This window comes from Ursus arctos, unplaced genomic scaffold (genome assembly GCF_023065955.2).
Source record: "Ursus arctos isolate Adak ecotype North America unplaced genomic scaffold, UrsArc2.0 scaffold_23, whole genome shotgun sequence".
Lineage (NCBI taxonomy): Eukaryota > Metazoa > Chordata > Mammalia > Carnivora > Ursidae > Ursus > Ursus arctos.
In genome coordinates, this window is record NW_026622908.1 from 3062538 (window position 1) to 3083560 (window position 21023).

At 47.5% G+C, this 21023-nt stretch overlaps 1 long non-coding RNA gene across 1 annotated transcript; it reads left to right on the plus strand.

Moving 5' to 3' along the window:
* The first annotated feature begins 230 nt into the window (after window positions 1-230).
* LOC125282467 (uncharacterized) lies at window positions 231-3237 on the plus strand. The gene is made up of 3 exons (XR_007189614.2): window positions 231-416; window positions 1044-1256; window positions 2935-3237. It is a non-coding gene; the product is annotated as an uncharacterized LOC125282467 (long non-coding RNA).
* Window positions 3238-21023: the final 17786 nt, after the last annotated feature.

Sequence of the window (21023 nt, forward strand, 5' to 3'; positions counted from 1 at the left end):
GCAGCACCCAGCATCGGTTCTGGTTCTGGGTAGTTTCGCTGTAAACGTCTTTGCCGCAGGCGTTTTTTCTGCATAACCAATTGACCGTAAGGCAGGCTTGCAATACAAGATAAAATAGGGGGCAGGCTGCTTACATTCATTGGGCAGAGCTAATGTATAGCAGCTGGTTGTCGGTTGGGTTTTATTTCTCCATTGACAACGTTCTCACTTTTATGTTACAACAGACCCTCCTCATCCTCATTTCCTTCTGGGGGTTTCTGTCCCCGCGGCCAACCACGGTCTGGAAGCGGATGGTCCTCGTCCTGACCTGTGGCCCGGTCACTGGAAGCCCAGCGCGCCACCGTGCCTAGGTCATTCCCCTCCCTTCGTGTCCTCACCGGGGCGTGTTATCATCTCCCATCATCGCAGGAAGGAGGGTGCGTACAGGACAATAAGATCTGTTGGGAGGGGTGCGTTCACCTATTACAGCGTGTTGTTACAACTGTTCTATTTTATGGTCGGTGATTGTTGAGCGCTTACCGCGCCTCACTTATAAATTAAGCGTTATCGTAGGTGTGGGTGTTGGGGAAAAAACAGTCTAGGTTCGGCGGCATCGCGGCTTCGGGCGTCCCCTGGGGGTCTCGGAGCTGGCGTGTCCCCGCCCCGCAGAAGGGGGGACACGCTCTGGAAGTCCCCGCTGGCCTTCGGCTGGGTCCGCGCCGTGACCAGGGCGGGGGTGGGAACAGCCACATAGCTCACCCTGACGGAAAATCCGCGGCAAGCTTCGGGGGGTGTGAAGCGGAGCGGGAGGCTGGAGGACAAGCTACACCACCGGAACAGAGGACACCCCGGGCCCACGACAGCAAAGCTCCGTCGCCAATGCGTGAGAGCCTCAGCCTTCGGTCCACACGCCCAGGACCAGCCGCCCTGCGTTTCACAACGCGGTAGGGCGCTGCTTACGAGGACGCCCCTAGGATCTGGGAAACTGATACCTCTCCCGATGAAGGAAGCAATGAATGATGAATTTTGTTAGCTTTTTCATGTTTTAAATGCCCCTCTTTTAGGTTTCGTTGGTTTACCTTTTACGACAGACTTGCCTTACGGCCAATTAGTTTTGCGGCAAAGACGCTTCCAGCGAAGATGCTCCCGGCGAAATACCAGACGTGCCAAGAAAAGCTGCCTTTAGAAGGTCTTAACGCACCACCACTTGGCTTGGCTTTCATCTTGCCCAGCTGCTTACCAAAGCCTTCCTCTTTCATCTTCGACGGCTTTAATTGGTAGGTATGAGCCCAGAGAACTACCTTAGGAGACGGCTGAGGACCGGGTTGAATTCTGCCTCCCCAGCTCCTCCCTACACAAGTCACTGAAGTCTGCTCAATGCTGAGTTTACACTGAGCAGGGCTTGAGGACCCGCAGCCTACCACCAGGTCGGGGCTGCTACTCAGGTGTAGACTTTGAGTGAATGGTGCCTTGTGGCCTATGTTCAGAAGTTCAGGTTGTGCACTGCTCAAGGGCATTGCACCTAAGGAGTATCATGCACATAGTAAATTGACACTAATTTCTGTGAGTGCGCACTGGATGGCACAGAAACTCTGAGTAGGTAGACCAGGTAGTGGGGGAGAGCTATTTTTGACCTAAATTCACAATGGCGCTCGGGCACATGCTAAACTGCGCACATGTGTGTATCCACTAATGCCTGCCTTCCAGCTGCCCTTTGTGGTCTTGCTGATGGCCTTTGATGCCTGATGGCCTTTGATGCCTGATTCCCAGGCCCCTGAGACTTTGAACTTGACATGATTGCCTCACCTCATTAGGGGTAGGTGGGGAGGGGGAGGGGAGCATGCGTGCTGTTGGTCACAGGTGTGCCCCTGTGGTGTTTGTGCACATGGAGCCCGTCTGCTGCACACCAGGCAGAGCTGTGTTAGGTTATGCGGAAATATACTAATTTGACCTTTCTTTTTTAACCTGAAGAAGGGACATCCTTTCCTAAATTGCATGAAGGTGTCATATGGGCCATCCAGGCCCTGCCCTGGCTCAGGCAGAGGTTTAGCCTTTACAGCCGTGATTGGCGTGATGAGGCCTCACCCTTCATGTCCCTGTATAAAATTCCAGTTGTTTAGTAGCTATGGTCCTGCTCCCTGGGTCAGCCTTGACTTGGACTCTAACTCTTATTACTCATCTCAGTCTCTTAACCCTGAGGCTGGACCCAGAGCTCACTGCCTGCAGCTTACCTGCCTTTCACAGTCCTCAGCCGGGGGCAAAGGCAGTGTTTGCACGGCCATGGTTGAACAGAAAACTGGGTTGAGAAAATACTTTTGAAGCCAGACCTAGGGAAGGGGTAGCGTCTAAACTAGGACAGCCCTTCTGGGGAGCAGTTGGCAATATGGATGGGTGCACATCCTTTGACACAGTGATCCCACTCTTGGGAATTTGTGCTTAAGACAGAATCAAAGATGTGTGCACAGATTTTGATGAAGATGTTAGTTGAAGCATTGTTTGTGCTAGCAGTAGTTGAAAATAACCCAAAAGTCCATCAAGAGAAGGAGTGACTGAATCACAGATGGTCCTCGACTTTCACACGTAGGAGTGTTCCCAGAAATCCATCCAAATGTCACATGTTTGAAACTTGGACAATAGCTTATTTTGAAAAACCAACAATAGCTTTTAAAGTTAGGAGAGATGTTACTACCCTCCCCTAATTTAAAAACATTATCGAATCAAGGAAGATGCCTGTGAAGACACAATCTTGAATGATATGTGTCTTAGTTTGGGTTTCCTCCAAAGTAACACTTGAGACAACAATTTGAATGCAGGTAGACGGGAAGCCAGGCTGGAGTACATGGAAATGGGAAATGCTGAGGGGATAGGGTGAGGCGCTCATCAGGTCTGTTCCGGTATGTCTGTAGATTTTGTATGTTTTCCCTGAGTCTTGTTCTTTAACAATGGAACTTACAGGTGGCAAGCCAATCCAGAGGATGCTCATCTGAGAATGAAGACTTCCCACGTGATTTCTGATCTTTGTTACAGTTTGATGATAACTACGTCAGCATTTCTACTTTCTGTGGGTTTTTATAAGAGTAAGTACCAAATGCCATCTCCTGAATAAGTACGAGGAGTAACAACAGTGGCTAACACTTATAAAAACATACTCAGGTTTACTTTACCTCCTGGCAATGGTATGGGGTAGATAGTAGTACTGTTACTGATCGTTTATAGGTAAAGAAATGGAGGCCCAGGGTGGTTAAGTGATTTGCTCAAGGACACATAGCTATTAGGCAGCAAACGTTGGCCGCCTCGCTCCAGAATGCCTGTTCCTCGTCAGCTTGCATGGCAGTGCCTGGGCAACTGGTAGAAATGCTCTGTCAGCTGACTGGTGAAAGCCTGGATGTGGCATAGGAAGGGAGGGGACGGGTGTTAGTACTAATGTACAAAAATGTAGGTTTTCAAATTTAAATACGTCCACACCAATGTGGTACAAAACGGTTTATGGCTGTAGCAGGTAGAGATTTTAATGTAACTCAGGTGGGCTAGAAACATACATTTCATGTTTTCCATCACCTGAAATGAGTTTTATTTTAGACCCATCTCACCGAATGAGGGAAATTAACCCCCATAAGTATGGGGGCTGCCTCGACCCTTTTCCTAGGGCCCGGGAAGGTGTATAGTGCCAGATGTCGGTGGCAGGGGTGGTGGGGGGGGGTTGCCGTGAGGCGGTGGGAGGGTGTCTACACCGAGAGAGCCTCCTCGCCACTGGGTCACTCGTCCACACCAGCTCCACCATCCCAAGTCCCTCCGAGTCCGCTGGCTCTGTGGCATCATCCCATGCCGTCTTAGGGGCAAGGGCATCCCTCACCTGCCCTTGGCTACACTGAAGGCAGAGGCTGTTTCCCTCTGCTTTCTGAGATCAGTCCCTTCAACATCCGTATGTGACACTGTCCTTTCCCTCGCCCACCCCTACACGCTGGGACTCTGCCTGGGAGGGGACGGAGTGTGCAGTAGCCCCTGTTCCTGGCCTGGCCCCACTAGTTCTCTTTTTCTCCCATCAAAGAAGTTTTTTGTTTTTGTTTTGTTTTCAAGGGTGAGAAAAGCATCTCTGTCTGGCAGCTGTAGGGCTCCACATCTGGTGTGCTATCCATCCCCGGCTCCTTTCTGCTCCTGCTGTTCTGGTTGTCTGTCATGGAGTAGTGAACTACCCCGCCAGTGATGGTATAAGACGTGTATACGTTTTGTTTGGGTCTAGGGTTGCCAGATAAACCATGATGAATATTTCACCTGTATATAGTTTATCTTTAAATGTTAAAAACTTAAAATTTATCTTCAAATACTATACCTGTACAAATTTAATCCCAGTTAAATTCAAATTTTAGATAAACAATATATTTTTTAAAAATAGGAGTGTATCCCATGCAATATTGGGGACATACTTATATTAAAAAATTATTCGTTGCCGATCTGACATTCAAATTTAACTGGATGTCCTCTGTTTTTATTTGCTAAATCTAGCACCCGTCTTGTGGTCACAGTCTTATGGGTCAGGAATTTGAGTAGGGATTGGCAGGGGTAAAGCATGCCTTTCCACGGGGCCTGCTCATGCACGTGTCGGGCGCGCGGGTGCGCCACGGTCTCACACGCCCTCTTCACGTGAAGTCTCCTTCTCGAGGCCTTTTCCACGCTCTTAGGGATTCTCACGCAAGGAGGCTCTGAGACCCGGCTCCAGAAGTAGGAAATAGAAGCTGTCAGCCTCTTGAGTCTTGGAGCTCACAGCTGGGGCAACAGCACTTCTGCCTGTTCTACGGGTAGGATCACAAAGCCCACCTGGCTTCACTGGGAGGGGACACTGACCCAGCCTCGTAATGGGAGCCGTCATCTTGAATCTGCCACCTCAAAGCTCAGATGTCATCTGTGTTTATTACATTGTTCCTTGGTGGCAGATTTGGTCTTTTCCTGGGCTGGTGAGATGTGGTACAGTGCTCTCTCGTGTTGCTGGGTGGTGGCATCACGAGGGTAGACAACCGAAACACTCCCGACCATTCCGTCGTCCTACAGCCGTTCTGTTTTTCACCTTGGGTGCCGTGTTCACTACAGGACGCCAGGTAGTCAGCACTTCATTATAAAATAGGCTTTGTGTTAGATGGCTTTGTCCAACGGTAGGCTAATGTTCTGAGCGCATGGAAGGCAGGCGAGGCTAAGCTGTGATAGGAAGGGGTACAGGCGTATCTCTTTTCATTGTGCTTTGCTTTAGTGCCCTTGGCAGACACTGTGGTTTTTTACACATTGAAGGTTTGTGGCCACTGCATGGGGCACGTCTGTCAGCACTATTTTTCCAATAGCATCTGCTCACTTCTTGTCCGTGTATCACATTTTTGTAATTCTCATAATATTTCATACTTTTTCATTATTTATTTTACTTTTTAAAAAAGATTTTGTTTGAGAGAGAGAGAACAAGCGGGGTGGGGGGCATGGGAGGAGAGGGAGAGAGAGAGAAGCAGACTCCCCACTGAGTAGGAAGCCAGACATGGGGCTCGATCCCAGGACCCTGAGATCGTAACCTGAGCCGAAGGCAGATGCTTAACCTACTGAGCCACCCAGGTGCCCTGCTTTTTATTGTTTATTATGGTGATCTGTGATCAGTGATCTTTGATGGTACTGCTGTTTTGGGGTGCTGTGAGTTGTGTTCCTGTAAGGTGGTGAACTTAAATATTGTATAGGTTCTAGCTTCCCCCCATCTCTCTCTCTCTCTCTCTCTCTCTCTCCCCCTCCCTCCTCAGGCCTCCCTATTCCCTGAGACACAACAATATTGAAATTAGGCCAATGAATAACCATACAGTGGCCTCTAAGTGTTCAAGTCTCTCACTTTTAATCCGAAGCTAGAAATGATTAAGCTTAGTGAAGAAAGCATGTCCAAAGCTGAGATAGGCCAAAAGCGAGGCTTCTTGCACCAAACAGTTAACTAAGTTGTGACTGAAAAAGAAAAGTTCTTGAAGGAAATTCAAGGTGCACTCCAGGAAATGCAGAAATGATAAGAAAGTGAAACAGCCTCATTGCTGATATGGAGAAAGTTTTAGTGGTCTAGATAGAGGATCGAACCAGCCACACCATCCCCTTAAGCCAGAGCCTAATCCAGAGTATGGTCCTAACCCTCTTCGATTCTACGAAGGCTGAGTGTGGTGAGGAAGCTGCAGAAGAAAAGTCTGAAGCTAGCAGAGGTTGGTTCATGAGGTTTAGGGAAACAAGTCATCTCTGTAACATTAAAGTGCAAAGTAAAGCAGCAAGTGCTGATACAGAAGCTGCAGCGAGTTATCCAGAAGATCCAGCTCAGATAAGTCATGAAGGTGCCTACACTAAACACAGACTTTCAGTGTAGACCTAACAGTCTTCTATTGGAAGATGTTGCCACCTAGGACTTTCACAGGTAGAGAGGAGAAGTCCATGCCTGGCCTCAAAACTTCAAAGGACAGACTGACTTTCTCGTTAGGATCAAGTGTAGCTGGTGACTTTGAGTTGAAGTCATTGCTCATGGAACATTCCGAAAACACTGGGGCCCTTAGGAATTATGCCCAGTCTACCCTGCCTGTGCTCAGACAATGGAACAGCAAAGCCTGGGTGCGAGCATATCTGTTTGCAACATGATTTATGAATATTTTAAGCTCGCTGAATATTTAATATGAGACTTACTGTTCGGAAAAAAGATTCCTTTCAAAGTATTACTGCTCTTGACAATGCACCTGGTCACCCAAGAGCTCCGACGGAGATGTACCACGAGGTGAGTGCTGTTTTCACGCCCGCTGGCACAGCATCCACTCTGCAGCCCATGGACCAGGGAGTCATTTCAACTTTCAAGTCTCATTTAAGAAACATACATTGTAGGGGCGCCTGGGTGGTGCAGTCATTAAGTGTCTGCCTTCGGCTCAGGGCGTGATCCCGGCGTTATGGGATTGAGCCCCACATCAGGCTCCTCCACTGGGAGCCTGCTTCTTCCTCTCCCACTCCCCCTGCTTGTGTTCCCTCTCTCGCTGGCTGTCTCTATCTCTGTCAAATAAATACATAAATCTTTTAAAAAAAACATATATTGTAAGACTATAGCTGCCATAGATAGTGATTCCTCTGATGGATTTGGGCAATGGCAACTGAAAACCTCTGGAAAGGACTCACCATTGTAGGTGCCATTAATAATATCTGTGATTCATGAGCAGGAGTCAAAATATCCACATGAACAAGAGTTTGGAAGAAGCTGATTTTGACCCTCATGGATGAGGTTTGAGGAGAGACTTCAGGGGAGGAGATAACTGCAGACTGGTGGGAAAGCTAGAGAACGAGAATGAGAAGCGGAGCCTGGGGACGGGACTGGATTGCTGCAGGATCATGATAAAGCTGTAACAGAGGAAGAGTTGCTTCCTGAGAAGAAAAAAGGGCTTTCTTGAGACGGACTGTGCTCCTGGTGCAGGGGCTGCGAAGATGGTTGAAACAACAACAGGATTTAGAATAGCACATAAACTTAGTTGATGAAGCAGGAGCAGAGTTTGAGAGGATTGACTCCAATTTCGAGAAGTTCGCGGTGGGTGAAATGCTATCCCGCAGCATAGCATGCTGCAGAGAAATCGTTTGTGGGAAGAGTCAGTGGGTGCAGCAAGTGTCGTCGTCTTGTTGGAAGAGATTGCCACGGCCACCCCAGCCTTCAGCAGCCACCACCTGATCAGTCAGCAGCCATCAACACAAAGACAGGACCCTCCACCAGCAAAAAGATGCTGACTCGCAGGAAGCTCAATGACAGCATTTTTTAGCAAGAAAGTATTTTTGAATTAAGATATCTGCAGAGCTGCCTTTTTTTTTTTTACATAGTGCTATTGCATACTTCATAAACTACAGTATGGTGGAAACATAACCTTTATACGCACACGGCAACCAAAACATGCATTCAACTCACTTCATTGCGACAGTCGCTTTATCGTGGTGGTCTGGAACCGGCCCTGCAATGTCTCCGAGGTACGCCTGCGTTTTGACTCACACTACTTCAACGTAGGATGGATGTATTGGGATGTAACCCATGGTAGGTCAGGGAATATCTGTAATGATTCAGAAGGAGATTCATAAAATGTTCAGTGTAAAAATTAAGTTACAACACTGTGTTTACAGTATGATGTTTTAAAAAATGTTACTGTGTAAATATTGGCTAGCTGTATGCAATGATATTAGCAATTGGTGTTTTATCTGTAAAAGGTGTGATTCTGGCACATTTTAAGCTATCTGTTTATCTGTGTTTTTGGTATTTTATGAGATGAATATATGTCACGTTTATCTTAGGAATAAAAAGGTTATCATAAAACAAAACCTAATCCACTGTCCTCTGAATTATTCACCTGTTTGTATAAATTTTGGTGAACATGTATCAGTTACTATTCTAGTCTTTGGGGGTTCTGCCATGAACAAGCCAGACGAGGTCTTCACTAGAGCCTTTAGAGAGAACATGGTCCCACCAACACCTTGATTGTGGACTTCTAGCCTCCAGAAGCCCAGAGAATAATTTTCTGTTGTTTTAAGTCATGCAGGCTGTGATAATTTGTTACAGTAGCCCTGGGGCATGAATATAATCCTTTTATTCTTTGAATCTTATTAACCAAATGATGTAGATTTCCATTTTGGAAAGAAGCAGTCTAATAGTCTCCCACTTTACAGGTGGGGAAACAGCTGCTGCGAAGATCTGTAGCTAACCCCAGATTCCACAGAGTGTGGCTTCCGTTGCAGAGCCAGGACTCAAACCCTCTTCTCTCTCCCCCGACGTTTAGGCTCTCCCCATGATTCCCAGCTTAGAGACCTGGGTTTCTAGCCGTTTTGTTGTTTTTTTTTAATCTAAAAATTTAACAATAATTTTAATATAAACAAATATCCAAACACTATTTAAATTTCCCCAGTTTTTGCACAATTTTTAATATTTTTTTACTTGAGAGAAGGGTTTTTTCAGTTTTTATTTAAATTCCATTAATTAACATATAGTGTAAGATTAGTTTCAGGTATACAATTTAGTGATTCCACACTTTGATAAAATACCCAGTGCTCATCACAGCAAGTGCACTCCCTTGATCCCCATCACCGGTCTAACCCATCCCCCCCACCCACTGACACTCTAGTAACCATCAGTTTATTCTCTATAGTTAAGAGGTATGTTGACGTATGCTCCCTCTAAACCTACTTTGCTGAGAGTCTTTTCATGAATGATGTTGTACTCTGTCAAATGCTTTTTCTGCATCTATTGAAAGAAGCATATGGTTCTTTTTTTTCATAATAATATATTTTTTAAAGATTTTATTTATTTATTTGACAGAGATAGAGACAGCCAGCGAGAGAGGGAACACAAGCAGGGGGAGTGGGAGAGGAAGAAGCAGGCTTATAGCGGAGGAGCCTGATGTGGGGCTCCATCCCATAACGCCGGGATCACGCCCTGAGCCGAAGGCAGACGCTTAACGACTGAGCCACCCAGGCGCCCCATCATAATAATATTTTTATTATATTATGTTAGTCACCATACAGTACATCCCTGGTTTCTGATGTAAGGTTCGATGATTCATTAGTTGTGTATAACACCCAGTGCACCATGCAATACGTGCCCTCCTTACAACCCATCACCAGCCTATCCCATTCCCCCACCCCCCTCCCCTCTGAAGCCCTCAGTTTGTTTTTCAGAGTCCATAGTCTCTAGCAGTTTTTTAAAGTTTTTTTAAAAAGTTTTTATTTAAGTTCCAGTTAGTTAACACACAGTGTAATATTAGTTTCAGGTGTACAATATAGTGATTCATCACTTCCATACATTGCCTGGTGCTCATCAGAAGTGCCCTCCTCAATCCCCATCACCTGTGTAACCCATCCCCCCCACCTCCCCGCTGGTAACCATCAGTTTGTTCTCTATACTTCTGTTTCTTGGTTTGCCTCTCTATTTTTTCCCCCTGTGTTCCTTTTGTTTCTTAACTTCCACATATGAGTGAAACCATATGGTATTTGTCCAGTTTCTATGAAGTCTCGTGCATCTGTTTCTAAGGTCATTGCTACCTTCCCTGCCTGTCACCCCGCAGTGATAAAGAAACCAGGCCCCAGGGACCTCTCCTTGGCAGGAGCCCCTCCTCCTCTTGGCTAATGAAGTGTCCTTGCATTAGGGCCGGCCCTGTTGTAAGACCGACGAATCCCAGCTGGGATGAATGGACTTAGACAGCTGTTTCCAGGGGTGCTCACTGCCACTTCTATCTGTAGCAGCTGATAGGCCCCCTGCATCATTTACTGAGGTCAGGGCGTTCCCCTCACTCAAGAAACCACAGCCCCTCCTCTGACAGGAGAAGAAGGGCCTGCCATTGCTTTCCTTTCTTTAAATGAGTTTGGTTTTTTTTTTCCAGATTTTAAAATGAATACATGCTTTTTGAAAAAAAGGAAAGATTAGAGACAAAGAAAACAAAAATTACCTATATAATCACCAACTGTTTATTATTTCCAAATGTCCAGAAGGAAAAAAAAACTATATCCATTTGGTTATGTTACACGTAAAGACACATACATTCACAGAACAAATTCCGTAGTGTTTAAAAAATAACATGTATGGACTCTTTGCTCGTGGGGAAATCGAGCCATCAGAACAACTTTTGTACTCTATCCTAAGCATCTCCCCAGGTCGTCAAAAATTCTTTGTAAAACCATTCTCAGAGGCTGCATCCTACTGGTCTACGAGGTGGGTCACCCCTTACTAATCATTTATTATCTGTTACTAAGCATTCAGATGGCTCCTAGTTTTTCATTAACTTAAAGCACTGTTAGGAGCATACTCGACATGTCTTTGTGTACATTTCTGATTATGCCCTTGACATGCACTTCCTGGGTCCAAGGTTACAGACATAACTTTTTTACAGCTTTATTGAGGTATGATTTGCACGACATAAACCCACCCACTGTAAGTGTAGAAGTCAGTGATTCTTAGTAAATGTATACAATCGTGCAACCATCCCTGCGGTCAGCTTTAGAACATGTTTATCACCCCAGAACATCTCCTCCTGTTCCTTTGCTGTCAGACTCCCGTTCAGCCCCAGACAACACCGATCTCTCTCTATAGATTTCCCTTTCCTGACATTTCGTATAAACAGAATCACACAATGTATATTTTTCGTGAGGTTTCTTTCACTTAGCATACTGTCCTAGTGGTCCATTGACGTAGCACGAATCAGGACATAGTTCCTTCTTGTGGCTGAATAGTGTTGCATGGATGTGCCGCTACGTGTTTATCCATTCACCTATCAGTGGAAATTTGGACCATTCCCAGTTTTTGCTATAAATATTTGCCTACAAGTCTTTGTGGGGACATGATTGTATTTCTTTTGGGTCGATACCTAGGAGTGGGTCATATGGCAAGTTTATATTTAATTTTTTTAAAAAAACTGCCATACTCTTTCCAAAGTAGCTGCCATGTGTCACATTCCCACCAGCAGGGGATGAAGGTCACACTTGTTTCCCATCCGTGTTCAGTTCTCTAACCCTTCTCATAGGTGTGTATTGGCGTCTCTCTGTGGTTTGAGTTCTCACTTTCCTAACGACTAATGATGTTGAGCACCTTGTGCACATCAGCTGTTTGTGTCTCTTTGGAGAAACGTCTAGTCAAATCTTTTGCTCATTTTTTAATTGGGTTACGTGTCTTCTTGTTGTTTTTCCTATATTCTGGTAACATGTCCTTTATTAGATATGTGATTTGCAAATCTTTTCTCCTGGTCTGGGGCTTGTCTTTCCTATTTCTTTAATGATGTTTGTTGAAGAATAAGAGTTTTTCATTTTGATAAAGTCCAGTTCATTATTTTGCGGGGGGTGGGGGAGGGAGTTACCCTTTTTGGTGGCTCATCTCAGAAAGCTTTGCCTAACGTAAGGTCACAAAGATTTTCTCCAATGTTTTCCTCTGGAAGTTTTTTAAAATATAATTTGAAATTGTTTTTTGTTTTTCATTTTCAATATAGCCTGTGGTAATATAAAAAAAATCAGAAAATAGAGATAAGAAAATGGAAGAAAATACAGATCACTCATAATCCCACTGCTCAGAGATAAACCACTATTAATGTTTTGCTACATACATCGGTATTCGTTAACTATTGATGCATAACAGATTATCCCCAAAATGTAATAGCTTAAAACAGTCCAATTTATTATCTCAGAGTTTTTGTGGATCAGTAATCTGGGAGTAGTTTTCTGGGCGCCTTTGTCTCAGGATCACTGATAAGGCTGTGGTCAAGGCGTCAGTGGGGCAGCAGTCGTCTCAAGACCTGCCTGGGAGAGAATGTGTTTCCAAGCTCACTCAAGTGGCTGTGGTCAGGCCTCAAGTCCTCACTGCCTACTCGTTGGGGGCATCAGTTCCTTGCCATATGGGGCTCTCCAGAGGGTGACTGGCAACATGGCAGCTGGCTCCCCTCAGGGCAAGGGAAAGAGCAGGTGCTCAAATAGATGTCACAGTCTTTATGTAACGTTGGTCTTGGAAGTGACATTCCATCATTTTGTGCCTTGTTCTGTTCACAGAGGTGAGTCCCTGGGTCTAGCTCCCTCTAGAGGGAAGGGGATTACACAAACGCATAAATATCAGGAGGTGGGGATCATTGAGGACCATCTTGGAAGGCTGCCACAATGTCCTTCTTATTTGTTTTCTGTCTTTCTAATGAAGGAGGTGGCGAATCTTTACCTATGGAACATACGGATGTAGGAGCTCCTTTCTAGATTCTAGACTCTACTGCACTGGAATCTCCATGGGTGGGAACTGCCCCCCCCAAACTCCGGAAGGCTGTCTTGTAAAGACTCTACAGGTCATTCTAATGGGAGCCAGGGTTGAAGATCACTGGGAAATTTAAATGTAAGTGGATGTGTCTCCATGTGGATTACATCTATGCATATTGCTTAGAACTATGTTTTTCCCCTCAAATAGTCTGGAATACAAATGTGGCCTCAGTTCCCAGTGTGGGGCCACCATTTCTGTTCCTCTGCTCCTCAGGGAGCTGTGTTTGAGGGTCGCTTTGCAGGCAGAGCCCCAGCAACCTGGCCTGGTAATCATGACCTTCACGTCTGGGGGCTTCAGAGTAGCTGAGCAGGTGGCGGAGGCCGCCTGCCCCCGTGTTTGGCTGCGGAGCAGCTCCAACATCAATCCGTCAGCCCAGAGGACACTTTTAGATGCAAGTCTGCTGGTGTGGGGACTTTATGAGAACAGGAATCCCTGGCTGTGAAATTGCTGGCATTTCATGATGTGAGAGAAGATTTACAAGCTCCATGCTGTGCTGGCTCTGAGTCCTGGCCCAGCAATTATGCAATCAAGCCTGTGAGGCAGGCAGAATGTGAGGAGGTAGCAGGTGGGAAACAGGGAAAGCTACCACCCCACTGTGCCTGGGACCCCTGGCTCCAGCCATGTACCCAGGGGGAGGAGTCACGCACTAGTCATTAATGAACAAATGGGCATGTAGTATTATGTGAGATCATGGGCTCAGAACGGAAGGAGTTTCAAAGGGTCTCCCTTGGTGCTCCTTTCACACCTTCCTTGCTAAGAGGCCATTCTGCTTCTGCTTAATATTCACTCCTACCCCCCAATCCAAAGGAGACACCTGCCACACACTCTCCCATAACCCTACTTACTTTTGCATAATCCTATTTCTACTGAATATATTTTTGCCTTTTTATTTTTTTATTTTTTTGTTATTGGTCTTCCCCACTAAAATATAAACTCCCTGACAATAGGAACCTTGTCTGTCTGACACTCAAATAATTGCTGGACCTTAATACCTATGTGTTGACAGAGTAAATGAATGAATGGATATTTGGATATTTCTAAGGGCGGGGAACTCACTGCCTTCTTGACTGTTGGCTCTTCCTCAGCTTGCTGCCATCTACCTCCATGTGGCCTTCCTTCACTGTCCTCCCTTATTCGGAGGGCTCCTCCGAATAAGCCCACTCCTCTCCTCCATTAGAGCTGGAGTCCAGAGGTTTGAAAACAGTGGCCACCCCCATGCTTTCTGAGATGAATGTTACCATTTCTTTTGGCAGTCCCTCACATGTCAGTGCCATCTTACTTACCCTCCTCTGAAGGGCTCTGGTGGGTCACGGTCCCTCAGTAAATTAGGTTAACTTGGCAGTTTGCAGATTTTTTTTTTTAAAGATTTTATTTATTTGACAGAGATAGAGACAGCCAGCGAGAGAGGGAACACAAGCAGGAGGAGTGGGAGAGGAAGAGGCAGGCTCATAGCAGAGGAGCCTGATGTGCGGCTCGATCCCATAACGCCGGGATCACACCCTGAGCCGAAGGCAGACGCTTAACCACTGTGCCACCCAGGCGCCCCATGGCAGTTTGCAGATTTTGAGACCCTCCTCCCTCAACAAACATTTAGATTACGTCTTCATGCTCCAAGTTTTTAGGTAGGAAAACAGTGGGTTTAACTGAGTATTGATGCTTTTAATCAGTCCTCATTCTGCCTCTTTGCCCAAAATTTTCAGGGAACAGCAGCCAAAAGTAGGGGCCCTTGGATTTGGGGGGGACAAGTGGCTCTACTGATTTTGTCACCCCGTAACTCTTAGGACCAGGGTGAAGGGTATGGTGCTGAAAGTAGTGTGTACAGTGTGGTCCCACCCACCAGAGGAGAAGGGGCCAGCCCTCTGTCCTTCACGGGCAGTGCTCATCTGGGGGAGGGATGGGGAAGGAAGGGGCTCAGACCGCTAGGGGATGCTACCAGAATCTGAGGGGAAGGCCTAGAGCATTTGAAAATGGATATACAATTTTCTTATTATTCTCATAATTTAATTGACAAGTCAAAGTTCAGCACCATTTTCCTGCCTGGTGGGGAGACAAAGCAAAGTGCGCAAGTGTGTCAGGAAGCTGCCTGGGACTTTGCTGCCACTCGCTCAGCTCCCCCAGGCTTGGGGCAGACTCACCACGCTGACCGCCCTCCTCCCATTGGTAGCTGTGGCCCTTCTGGTCCCAGGCGCAGGTCCCCACTCTGACTCTTGGTGGGGGGCTCTGAGGACCCCTGCGGGGAACCACTTGGAGGGGCTTGAGAAACCAGCAGGTGCCCAGGAGGGGAAGGGCCAGGGGCTGCCTCGTGGCATCTGGGTCCCATCAGCCACTGCTCTGGCCTGGGCCTCGGCTCGTCCCCGGTCCCTCGAGATGGGCCTGAGCCCTGAGCAGGGGGTCATCTGGGTGAGATACACAAGATTTCTGGGTACTATTCTACAGGTGACACGGAGCGGAGGGAAGCACAGATCACGGGTCATTTCATTCATCCCTGTGTCCACTCACTCGTTCGCACGTGTTCCGGGTCGGCCGCAGCCAGGCCCGTGCTGGCTACCTCTTTCACCCTGCCTCTTCCAGCAGCCCCATCTCCTTCTCAAAGGATAGGATATTTCTACATTAAACATTCAGTGATAAAAATGAAGAGCCTAGGAAAGGCCAACTATGTATAAATGCTACTTATTTTTAAACATTTTTAAATGATAAAGTACCATAGAGTTTTGTAGAAAATTCCACATTCTCATCAATCTCCAGTCTCATAAAATGCTCCCAAGTCATTTCTCAGTGCAAGCATATGATACTTCAGTATCATTCTGAAAATCATCATGGCTTGACATATTTTATAGGGAGGAAAGGGGTTTGGGCAACAACTTTGTTAAAGGAAAGAACAGAAGGGGCTTCAACATCCCCGGAACCCTGGTTGGGCTGCTGGGACTCAGGGAATGGTCAACATCACTTAGAAAGGAAAGGCGGCTTACAATGACACACTGTCACAAAGCAAACACACAACAAACAAAAACTTAGCGGGCTGGGCTGGCCATTTGGGGCTTATGAAGAGCTGCGTCTGCTGGCCCACGGAAGAGAAGCCCCATTCTGGGTAAGTGAGGTGTCCGTTCCAGCAGGTGAGCCACGAGATGGGAGGAGTGGGTGAGAGCCCTTTCTACCGCCAGCCCATCCCCGATATCCGGGCTCCCTCTGCTCCACAGGTAAGGCAGGGCCCACACAGAGGTGCATTCGGATGTTACCCGAGAGATGCTGACCGCTACTCTTGCTCTTAATTGGTGCCCACAATCAGTGCATCAGAGATCTGATGAACGTGCCGGGGGATCGTGACCCTCCAGTTTACCAGCCCTCACTAGTTTCTGAATCCTGATTTAAGAGCAAACTTGGTGCCTCAGTCTCCCCACCTGTACCATGTGTGGTCACAGGGTGATCATCCCCGGGAAGCTCACAGCAGCCGCAGTTGTGTAAACAATGAGCAGTTCAGCGTGTTCTGAGGACCCTTGCACTGTTCCAGCAGGTCTGTGTCACTGAGCCTGTGAAATTGGAGGCCCATGAGGTAAGGAAGACGGGAGCACCTTGTGCCCGCTGCCCTGGGGCTGCGGGTGAGTGCCCCCCTGTGCACACTGTGTACCCTGGCTTTGCAGCTCCCTGCTTCGCTCACTGCCAGCCAAGGTCAGCGTTTTTGCCCCTGGTAACATTTATAGCTTTAATTGTGGCACTGAGGGCCACCGTGCCTCCCTCTTCTGGTCTGTTTCAGTCAGAGCCACTGGCTGGAGAGGAAAGGGATCCGACAGTTGTGGTGTGCAGCTGGAACTCTCCAGCAGGTGTCTGAGTACATGGACCCGCTCCACTAGGATGCCATCTGCCACGAATGGCCGGCGGTGTGCTCTTGGGCCTGACTTTCTAATCTTGCCGAGACTCCATCCCCCATCTCTAAATTGGGAATTCAAAGGGCCTACCACACAGGGCTGTTGTTCAACTGAACTGTGTATAAAGAGAGGGGCAGAGAGCTTGGCGCAGAATTTGTGCTTGGTCAATGAGAGTGTCCTTCTTCCCCCAGCAGGTCCTTCCTAGTGTGGGCAGCCCAGGCCAGTCTGGGACAAGCTGCCTTCCCCTGCAGTCCGGGGCACCATCATGGGGCCACTTGTTGGCTGGGCTTCCAGAACCTTCCAAGTCTTTTTGTGCTAGAGGGAACGGACTCCTCAGGACTCCCTTCCACCGAATCCCAATGAGGCCACAGAACCAATTTCCCATAATGTATCACAGGTAAGGTACTGACCGTAGTCCAGAAGGAACTGCTCTGGGGTTGCAGATTCTCCCCAGGTTCTCTTTCAGTGTTTGTGGGCACCAGGGCTGGGGGCCCCCAGGCTCTGTTCACTGATAAACAATTGCAGGAAACCAGTTTTTATTCTGGCTGGTCACATGGTCCTCCAAATGTGACCCTTCAGTCATCTGCCCAGAAAGACCATTTTGGAAAATAGGCCATGTTTCCAAGACGATGTAATCTTATCGACCACCCCTTCCCCTGGCTCTCCATCATGTGCACACACACACACACACACAGACACACACACAGACACACACACAGACACACACACAGACACGCACGCACGCATGCGCACACTCCCCTGCTTCTCAGCCCATGAAACTCCTAGCTCTAGCTCTTTGATCACTGGGCTCTTGTTGTTCTTGTTTGCCTGGTTTTGGTTTTATTGGTCCTGCAGGGTTTTGAGTAAACTGTCTTTTCTTCTGTTGAAAGTGAACAGCATACAAATGAATCAATCTCGAAGTTCCCGCCAAGTTAACCTGTGTTGCCAAGTCAACTAGCTTCTGTGCTGGTCTCAGAACCAAGCTTTTCTGGTGATCTCTGTTTATGGAAGAGTTTCTGGAGATTATGCTGGGTTAAAATATACTCATTACGATTTGCAGTTATGTGTTTTAATCAGGATTCCTCAATATTGTGCAGTCCATACAAAACAGAAGAAGTCCAGTTTCTTTCTTCTTGTCTGCAGCTGAGAGGCATAATTCCTGATTTGTTTTGTTTTGTTTTGTTTATCAAGTAACCTTCTTGTTCATACAGTCTATGTCATAGATCAGCTTATTGTAATAAGTTAATGTTATATTTATTTACAAAATTGAATACCTTATAAAATTTATGACACACAAATTCTTTTAAAGTACATTTCTGTACTTGTATATTGTCATTGTAGACAAGTGCTGTAAGAAACAATCCTCCATGTCAATGTCTTAATTTATGTGAGAATACAGTGTGGGTCAGCGGGGTTATCGTGCCACAGTCGTTCGGGAACCCTGGCTTCTTACCCCATGGGGCTCCATCTTCCTCTCGGTCTTTGGAGTCCTTTTCACTTAGGTCATGGATGGGAAAAGTAGGAGCTTGTTGGGGGTTCTGTGGCCAGGCCTGTAAGTGGGTTTGTACGGGACAGGCCTACAGTTGTGCCCATCACTTATCACTGACGCTTACACCCCATTGGCCAGAACTCAACTGCACAGTCATCATACCTGAATACAAGGAAAGGATGTGTGTGTCTAGTAGGAAGAAAAGCTGAATAATTGGTGAGGAGTGGCAGTTTCTCCTATAAATATACACACCCAAGCATGAGCTCCATCAAAGATCTCCTGATAGGCGGAATGATGGCTTCCTAAAGATGTCTGTGTCCTAGTCCCCAGAACCTGGGAATATGTTACCTTACATGCAAAAGGGACTTTGCAGACGTGATTAAGAATCTTGAGATAGGGAGATTTTCCTGGACAATCTGATAGGCCCAGTGAGATCACAAGGGTCCTTATAAGTAGAAGAGAGAGTCAGGAGAGTCAGAGAGATTTGAAGAGGCTGCACTGCTGACTTTGAAGATGGGGGAAGGAGCTACGAGGCCTGGAGTACAGGCAGCCTCTAGAAGCTGGGGAAGGAAGGGAACAGACTCTCCCCCAGGCCCTTCAGAAGGAAAGCAGCCCTGTGGACAACTTGATTTTAATCCAGTGAAACCTATTGTAGGCTTCTGATCTTCAGGATTGTGAGATAATACATTTGTATTGTTTTAAGCCACTAAGTGTGTGGCAATGTGTTAAAGAGCAAGATGAAATGAATGCAGAGCCCATTCTACTTTGTCTCCCTACCACGTGCCTGACCCATAGTAGGTGCGTTTTCACATGGCATTCCATGGGGAGCCAAGCACATGTCTGAAGTAGGAACTGAGATAATCAGGGAAAGCTCAGCGTTGGAAGAGTGTTGTCATGGAGCCAAGGTAGGAAAGGGCCTGGGCTTCTCAGTGGGCAGTGGTAGCCTGGAAGCAGCAGAGAAGCGAGCCTGTTCCTGTCCTCCTTGCTCTTTGAGTTGGGGCTGGGGTGGTGTCAGGGGAGCTGAGCTTCCGTTTTGGGAGGAAGCTGAGGAGCATGGGAGGGAAAGTTTCTTGGAGGTAGAAGGGGTGGTGGTTAAAAGCTCAGGCTCTGGAGTTGGATTGCCAGGATTCAAAGTCCAGCCTCATTCCCCTTCCTGCTGTCCAGCTGTGTGACCTTACAGGCCTCATTATTATTGCTGTGGAACAAACTACCCCAAAACTCCGTGGTATAAAACGATCATTGTATTGTGCTCATGCATTCTATGTGTTGGACAAGGCGCAGTGAGGACAGCTTGTCTCTGATTTATAATTTCTGGGCCTCAAGGGAGCAGATCGAAAGCTGGGATGTGTCAACATTTGGGGGCTAGAATCATCTGGAGTTTGATACGGGCTGGCTGTCAGCTGGGTCCTCGGCGGGAGCTCTCACGTGTGCTAGGATTCCTCAGAGCAGGACAACCTTGCACAGGAGCTCAGGACTTCAAAGGCAAGTGCCCCAGCTCATAAGCTAGAACCCGCAGCCGCTTTTATGATCTTGCCTTGGAAGTCACGCAGCATCACTCCTGCTGCTATTAGCTTATCATCAAATCATAGGCCTCCTTGGATTCAAGAAGGGAATAAGTTTCTGCTTCTTGACGGGAGGGTGTCATGGTCCTAGTAGAGCAAATCAGAGGGCAGACACTGTTGCAGCCATCTTTGGAAAATACAGTCTGGTGCAGCTGGCTGTTTCTTTCCTTTCTCTGAGATTTGGTCTCCGCAGCAGGAAGAGAGTGGTACTAGCCAACACTCTCATCTGGTCGACACGTCTACTGCCTTTGGCACGGGGCCTGGTGAGTGCTAATATCGTAAGACAGCAGAGACCAGGTCTGTTCTTTCTCTTGATTGTATCCATAGAGCTTCAGCCCCTGCCTGGCCTGTGAATGAGCTGGAGAGGGTTGTGCCAGATTGGGGAGCGTTGGCCAGTGCATCGGTTAGCTATTGCTATGTAACAAATCACCCCAAAACTTGATAGCTTAAAACAATAGCCATTTTGTTTGCTTGCAGTTCTATGGGTCAGCAGTTCCGGCTGGGCTCAGCTCACCTGGGATCATTCATGTGGCTGCTGTTATGGGCAGTTGATTAAGGTTGGATGGTCTGAGAAAGCTTTACTCACAGAGCTGGCAATTAGTTCTGACTGTGGGCCGGAGAGCTGCAGTTCTCCTCCATGTGACCTTTCTGGAAGGCTAGCTAGAGCCCATGTGCCTCATGGCCTCAGGCTTCCAACTGTGGCCCAAAGCGCAAGCCCTACTTCACAGGGGCTTTGGGAACCTCTGCTTGTGTCTTGTGTGCTGATTTCCCGCTGGGCAGGGCAGGGCAGGGCAGGGCAGGTCACATGGCCAAGCCTGGATTAAAGGGATGGGAAGATAAACACCACCTTGTAGGGGTGGGGCAGCAAAGTGCGACTGGGACGCACGACGGCTGGGAGGAGTTATCCTGCCGTCTTTGTCAGTGATCCACCACAGCTGGTACTGAGATGCAGAACAGCAGACGGAAGAAGGCCGGAGCCCCAACCAGCATGAGGAGGTGGCAGGAAGAAGGGCTGCGCGCACGTGACGGTCGATCCCCACAGGGAGGACACTTGTGTCAGCAAGGAGACTCTGCTTCACCTTCTTCTTCTTCTTCTTTTTAAAAGATTTATTCATTTATTTGAGATAGAGCATGAGTCAGGGGGAGAGGGAGAGAGAGAATCCTCAAACAGACTCCACAGTGAGCGCAGAGCCTGACGTGGGGCTCGATCCCATGACACTGAGATCATGACCTGAGCTGAAACCAAGAGTCAGGTGCTCAGCCGACTGAGCCACCCAGGCGCCCCTCTGCTTCGCCTTCTGCCCGAAACCTCAGGAAACTGCTCCATCTCACATAACGGAATGTGCAGG